Genomic DNA, 8,145 nt, shown 5'->3' with positions numbered 1-8,145 from the left:
CATGTCATGTTGGAAGGCTATTGGTTCACCTTCGGCTGTTCCTTCACCAACCGTCTTAACTGCATTTGATGGTCATTCTCACAAGCCGCATGGGATTATCCCGGCCTTTCCTATATGTGTTGGAGGGAAGGTCGTTAATATCAAAGTTGAAGTCGTAGATGCTAACCTAGACTATAATCTCCTATTAGGAAGGAACTGGGTGTACGAGATGGAAGCCGTCGTGTCGACTCTGTTTCGTGTCATTTGCTTTCCTCATGAGGGGAAAATCGTTAAGGTTGATCAATTGGACTATTCCCCAATCGATCCTCAAGCAAGCTCCGACTCTACTGTTCCTTTGGTGGATAACCCTCGCGCGCCGACTGAGAATTTAGGAGTAGGGATGTATTCCTCATTGATGGGTACGTTTGATCTTCCCTCTCCTTTTGCAAGAATCAATGCTATTTCATCATCCAAGGTGTCTCCTCGAGAAGAGTTCTTCCGAACTCATTATTTTTCTGACCCTTGGACCTTGCCTTCACCTATGACCACATTAGTTGAAGGACAAGTTAATGGAATGGCATTTCCTATATCTGCAGCTGAGCTTAGATATCAGTCCATCGTAGACTCTGCAGATAACCATTCTACTCCTTTTTCCGAAGAAGAGTTAGATGGTCATGTGGCCCCGGCTTGGAGCTTTGATTCTACCTCTGCCTTGGACTGCTTAGATTCGGTTCTACCTTCTGAAGAGGCAATCCTCGAAGTAATGATGGGTATAGATCGACCTTGGGAAGACTTACACCATCGTTCATATTTTCTTCCTCCATTGCAGGAAGTAGAATCTAGATTCTCCGAGCTCATTGGTAGTGATGTTTGTACGGTGTCGAACCCTTTGGCTCCAACACACGTACGTGCCGAAGGTAATATGTCGGTAATTTCAAAAACAATACCTATAAACATCTCTAAGGATCCTAACATCATTAAGAATATCTTCATCGGAATTGAGTGTTCCCCTGAAGAAATTCAAATTTACACCGACCTATTCAAGGAATATCGCGATGTGTTTGCTTGGTCTTATGAGGAAATGCCCGCCATTGATCCTTCTATAGTCCAACATGAGATCAAGACGTACGAAAACGCAAAACCGATTCGTCAAAGGCTTCGGCCGGTTAACCCTAGGAAAGCAGCGGCTATCAAAGCTGAGGTTGAGAAGCTACTAAGGGCGGGTTTTATATACCCTGTTCCTCTTACGGATTGGGTTTCTAATCTAGTCCCTGTGGACAAAAAGCAAGGAACAATCCGAGTATGCATTGATTTTAGAGACTTAAACAAGGCTTGTCCGAAAGACAATTACCCCATGCCATTCATTGATCAGATTATCGACGAGTGTGCGGGTAATGAAATTTTTTCCTTCATGGATGGTTTTTCGGGTTATAATCAGATCTCTATCCATCCTGAAGACCAACATAAGACAGCCTTCATATGTCCCTGGGGTACCTTTGCATATCGAAATATGCCTTTTGGTCTTAAAAATGCTGGAGCCACTTTTCAGCGGGCCATGTCATACGCTTTCCACGACATCAAACATGTCATCGAGGCATACTTAGATGATCTCGCTGCTCGCTCTCGAAAGAGAACTGATCATCCGAGTCACCTTCGATTAGTCTTTGAGTGATGTCGTTTCTATAAAATCCGGTTGAATCCCAATAAATGCGTTTTCGCGGTTACATCCGGTCGGCTGTTAGGGTTTATTGTGTCCAATGAAGGGATTCGGGTTGATCCCTTCAAGGTTGAGGCAATAGTTCAGTTGCCTCCCCCGTCCTCAATTCGTCAACTTCAAAGTCTCCAAGGGAAGGCTAATTTCTTAAGACGATTTATAGCAAACTATGCCGAGATCACTAAAGGGTTCATGCGTTTGCTACGAAAAGGAGTCCCATTTTTGTGGGACGACTTTGCGCAGCGGTCGTTTGATGCTTTGAAAAAGGCATTAGTCTCTGCCCCGCTTTTGAGTCCACCGGATTATGGTAGAGACTTCCTTTTATATCTCGCTGCAGCAGAATCTACCATTGGTATGGTTCTAGTTCAGGAGGACGATGCTCTTGTCGAGCACGTGATTTATTATTTGAGCCGAGGCTTAATAGGTCCTGAACTCCGCTATTCTCCGGTTGAGAAATTGGCCTTGGCAGCTGTCCATGCTGTCCAGAGGCTCCGTCATTATATTTTGCTATGCAAAACTTTTGTCTTAGCAGCGGTCAATCCATTTCAATTTGTCCTCAGTACGCGAGTGATTGGGGGCAAATATAATAGATGGATAGTCATTTTACAAGAATTCGATCTCGAATTCTTGTCCGCCAAGTCTAAGAAATCTATGGTCTTCGCGGAGCTAATTTCTGAGCTTCCTTGTGGAGAGGATATTGTTTATGAGGAAATTTAACCCGACGAACATATATTCCTCATCTCTTCACAAGACCCTTGGTATGGAGATATCATTGTTTATCTCCAGACTTCGAAGTTTCCCTCTACTTTCTCCAAGGATGAACGACGCAAGTTACGTCACCTGGCTAAAAACTATGTTATCATTGGTGACACATTATACCGTTGAGGGGTTGATTCAATTCTTCGACGTTGTTTAACCTTAGAGGAAGCAGAGTCTATTCTTAATGATTTCCACAGTGGAGCTTGTATTGGTCATCTATCAGGGCTTGCTACAGCCCAGCACATCTTACGTGACGGCTACTTTTGGCCTTCACTCTTTAAGGACTGTATGGAAGCAGTCAAACGCTGCCACCCGTGTCAAATATTTACTCGCAAGATGCGCGCGCATCCAGCTCCCCTTTTTCCCGTTGTCACCGTCGGTCCCTTCACTAAGTGGGGTATTGATTTTACGACTTGTAATCCACCTTCAGCGGCGAATCACAAGTATATTATAGTGGCTGTAGACTACTTCACGAAGTGGGCTGAGGCCATGCCTACTTATAAGAACGACAGTGACACGGCAGCTTTGTTTCTTTTTAATCAGGTTATCTCAAGATTCGGTATCCCAAGGGAGATTGTCACTGACCATGGCAGTCATTTCCAAAACCAGCTAATGTCTGAATTGGCTCTTAAATTAGGTTTCCGTCAGGAGCATTCGTCCCCTTATTATCCTCAGGCCAATGGACAGGTCGAGGCGGTCAATAAAACTCTTAAGATGATACTCCAACGGACAATCGATAAAAATCGGTCCAATTGGCACATTATGTTGTATTCGGCACTTTGGGCATACCGAACCTCCGTCAAAACGGCTACTGGTTTTACTCCTTTTCAGTTGGTTTACGGGATGGAATCTATCTTTCCGGTTGAATGTGAAATCCCATCTCTAAAGTTGGTTGTTGAGCTTCTTCCTGAGACGTCAAGTCTCGAGGAGCGCCTTGTTCACTTGGAACATCTCGATGAGCAGCGTCGAGATGCCGCCACGATGAATGAGGCCCATAAGAAAAGGGTCAAAACACAGTATGATAAGTCTGTCCGTCCTCGTGTCTTTTCTGAAGGTGACCTTGTCTTGGTCTACGACCAAGATAAGGACGCCTTGGGGGCAGGAAAATTTAAGCCTATGTGGTACGGTCCTTTCATTATCAAACGAGTTTTAGAAAAAGGATCGTATGAGTTAATTGATTTCGAAGGAAACAAGCTGGCGGAGCCCCGAAATGGGCTCTACCTAAAGAAGTACTTTGCTTAGTTCAGGCTGGGCGATGACTTCTTTGTATTTTATGTATATATTTATGCATATATTGTCGAGCGTTTTCTGATATCAGTACTTTTTGGTCTGCTGTGGCAGGTGCTGATGGATGATTTGGTCTATTTTGGGTTCGCCGATGGTGCTAGTCGGCACACTCGGAATCTTGCTTCCGCAGCTTGGGTACTTTATTACCCAACTGGTCAGTTGATGATATCGAGAGGCGTGTGTATCGGTCCTGCTTCAAACAATATGGCCGAGTATACAGCTGTTATCAATTTATTATCCGAGGCAATCTCTTATGGGATCGACTCGTTGGTAGTATATCTTGATTCTCAATTGATAGTGTCTCAGTTAAATAACATTTATCAGGTTAGAGATCCATTATTATATCGCCAATATTTAAGGGTGAGGTTGTTGCAAATATCATTTATTTACATTAATTGTTTGCACATTCCAAGATCTCAAAATTGGTTAGCTGATTCTATCGCTAATCAAGCATTAGACTGGCATATCAATCATTCATCATCATAAAATCATGCATCAAAAAGTCAAACTGTATATATATATATATATATCGCAAAGCGTCTCGAGTGTACATATGTGTGTTCAAAAATATACAAAATTGGGACTCAAATGCCCATAATCATGTCAGGCATATCTAATGCCTCGGCTCTGGTTGAGCAGCTAAATAAGTAACTATAGCATTGGCCACGCGCCGAAAGATGCGAACCCAGTCACATGGCATCCCAACCACATGACGCTGCATATCTGGAGGAAGGTCCTCTATCTCGGCCATCGGTACTTGGCAGCTCAGTCTCACCAAGTGTCGCTGGACGTTGTTTAAGGTCCGTTCCGCATCCGCAACCGCCTCTTTGGCTCCTCGGCCACGCCGTCCATGCCGCGGGAATCCATCTGGTCGTATGGGCCCAATGTCTGGAACATGATCATCATATTAGTCATTTGAATCTCATCAAAAAATATTTTTCAAAGTTCATCATTATATTTGAAAAATCCAAAAAAATCACAAAATCATAAAAAATCAAAAAATCTTACCAATCTCGCCCCATGCTGCATCCGGTGGTAACACTAGATCAGGATCTCCTCGGAAATCCAGTCCGGCATAGGGGTAATCATCCACGGCGATGATTTGCTGCTCCCACCAGGTAAAGAAATCATCGTCGAATGCATTCCTAGGGACTTCCCCACCCCCCAGACGTTTCATCAAGTCAGCCCACCGGCCCATGCGTGGATCACGTGGACTACTGATGGAAACTGCTACCCTGGGGCGGAGTGCGGGAACCTTCTCGAAGAAGAAAGTGCACAAGATGGTTCCAAACCCAAAGTTCTTGGTCTGTCCCCTCCTGATAGAAGTGAGTTGTTCCTTCATGTTGGCAAGGAGAGGAGTACACCAGTCAAACACTGTAGTGAGACAGTCCACTACCACGCTCATGTTTACCCGTGATGCCTAATGTAGTGAGGATGATCCGTTCACTCGACCTATGGTGAACAAGATTATCCTGAGTGACAAACTCGCCACATGTGGGATAGAGATCTGACTCCCGACCTTCCGATGACCCGGGCAATAAATCTGTACATAGTCATCTACACTGAGGCTATTCCGTGTCCTGCCCCGGGAATGCACTACCTCTCCCCTTCGGGAAAGGCCCGTGATAAAATATATATCTTCCACTTCTACCCTGAGTGGCATCTGATCAATGATGAATGCTTCCTCATCGACATCCCAATAATCAATGAGTCTCTCGAGCAAACGCGTGTTGGCTTTCATATTTGGCAATTTGAAGAACTTTAGCAACCCGCATCCCCGTAGGGCATCTAATGCCTCATCATTGTTCATAACTTCATTATCCACAGCTGAGTGCTCTCTTTCACGCCATGTGAGAGTCATCCTGGAAGAAAAAATCATTTTCATCCGTTAGTTTTGTGTATAAAATTAGTTTTCTTCGCACACGCGGGTTACTTTGTATACAGTCGTGTGTAGGGCTGTCGTATACGCGAGTTCTATATAGCCAACCCGCGTGTACGCCGCAAAGGAATTTTTTGCAAAAATCCAACGGTAAAACATCAATTAAACTTCCTAAAAACTATCACAATTAATTGCAAGACAAGTTTAGTGCTTACCTGGAAGTTTTCGGCAAGTTTGAACGGTTGAATAAGTCACAGGGAAGTTTGCTCCTTTTGCTCCACAATTTTTGCTCTCCAAGTCAAACGGTGAAAATGGTAAGTCCAAAATTTCTTTTTATAAGTTTTGAAAATGCAAAATTTTTTCAAAATTTTATTTTGTTTGGTTTCATGTCACTTTTAACTTGGGAGCTTGGAATGTCGAGATTGGGTTGTTTTTCAGGACATTTTGGACATTTTTCGACGGTTCGAGACGGTTCCATGACTGCTGACCCGTCATGGCAGGTATCGTGTTCTCACTAGCATATAGGTTAGGGACACCATTTTTCCGTTGCATTATGCATACTAGCCTCCATTTGACCGATACATCTACCATAGGGTCGACCCCATCGTGTTATGGTTCATTAGCCATTTTCACTCGCCGATTCTTTAAATCATGACACGATGGTAGAGCCATCCTTTACATGGGCATCCTAGTTAGCACCTCACTGACATTTGTTGCCCATGCTGCTTCGTTTTGAGTAGGCTCGGGAGTCCTCTATAGTCCCGCCATGACTTATGCGTTGAAGACTCATTCCTCTTTGCTTCTTCGCTTTGTTCTGGCCTTATACCCTAGAGGCTCCTATGAGTGTCGATTTGTACTTTTGCATTGCATGTTGACCATTTGCACCTTTTGGCCTAGAGCCGGCTTCACTTGGACTCGTGTTTAAGCCAACTTTTGACCATGACGTCTGCAAAATCAACCTTGCATACCTTTGACTTCTGCAGCTTGACATACCCAGATCCGTGGAAGGAACATACCTCTGAGTGTCACTGACCAGTTTTCACCTCCCTGCATTGAGCATAGGAACGTTCCTTTCCCAGGAACTAGATCATCTGTTTCACCGACACTCGTTCTTTCCACTGTACCATAGCATTCTTTTATTCTTTTTCCGGCTTATCAGAAAAAGACAAAAAAATTAAATATTCCAAAAAGAGCGGGAACAGGGACGTTATTTCCATTTATTGTTGGCAGCTAGAGTCAGTCGTGTTGCCCTTGAACAAAGCACTCAAAACAAAGTCTCCTCCGCATGGGTGGGATTTAGTTTGACTTAGGTATGCCATAACCTTGTTATCGAGTCAGTTCTCCCCCGATTGGTTATCTCTTCCAATCATATGGAGGGTTCGTTCGTGCCTCCTGCATGACGAACTTATACAGATTCATCATATGCTGCCACATAGTCACATTGAGTCGTGCTTTTGTTCAAGGGAAGTTAGCCTGAGTCGGCCTTTTTGCGGTGTCTCTTGACTCATTTTTCAGTCGGCCATCCCTGGTTGTCAGTGTCATGTCTATCATCACATCAGTTATATTGGTCCTTTACTCGTGCCGGTTTGAGAAGGTCCCCATTGACTTCTTGCTGGCGGGTCTTGTCCTTATCGACAACGACACCTTGCTCTGAGGACAGGCCTAGAGCCGCACCCTGGCCCTATTTTCATTATTGATAGGTCACCTTGTGCTCAGCATCGATCAGTATCATGGGTCTTTGACTGAGTGGTTTCCCTTGTGTTCGACGTCAGCATACATTATCACACATTGGGATTCGTGTAGTACCTTGGTTTCCATTTGACCCTATTGGTGGATACCTCACCTCTGTGTCAGCTTTCATTATTGGCTGGTTCAGAGGGTTTCTGTCGTGCGCTAGCCACATCTTGTGTACGCCGGAAACATACTTCGGTTGGGTTACTACATCTTTTTCGTCCGATTCCTTCCACATTATTGGCCTACGGGTTACACTCGCGCTAGATTGATGGAGGATGCCTTAATGCCTTCCTTCTAGCAGATCTTTCCCTATCGACTCCGACTCATTGCTCTGGGGCAAAGATCTAGAGTCCATTTGGCAGTACCTTGGGGTTTGCAGTCATTAGTGGCAGATCCTTCGCTATCGACAGTGGGAAACCATCATTGTCTCCTGATCGATAGATTCTTACAGGTGTTCGACTTCAGCTCATCTATTCACACTTGTTAGATTGTACTGGATACCTTGACGCTCATTATCATTATTGGTGAGTAGTCTCGCGTTTGTTAACGGTATACATCAATGACCGGTAATCAAACGATTTCTCACATGGTCGACTTCAGATCATTTATTCCCATGGTGTAGAAATGTACCACGGCGGTCGGTGAAGACCTCAGGTTGTATCAGCATTCATTGGTTCACTTGACAGTTTCTCTTGTTGCTGCTAGTTGATACCACTCCACCTTTTATGTTGCAGTTAGTCATGGTGACATTCTATATGCTGGCACCTGAGTTTGCAGTGTAGTACCATCCTAT

Source organism: Pinus tabuliformis, chromosome Q (assembly GCF_031772625.1).
Source record: "Pinus tabuliformis cultivar Carrire ecotype Pingquan chromosome Q, CPIR1, whole genome shotgun sequence".
NCBI classification, from domain to species: Eukaryota; Viridiplantae; Streptophyta; class Pinopsida; order Pinales; family Pinaceae; genus Pinus; species Pinus tabuliformis.
The sequence above is the reverse complement of the archived record's forward strand: the minus strand, read 5'-3'. Positions refer to the sequence as shown.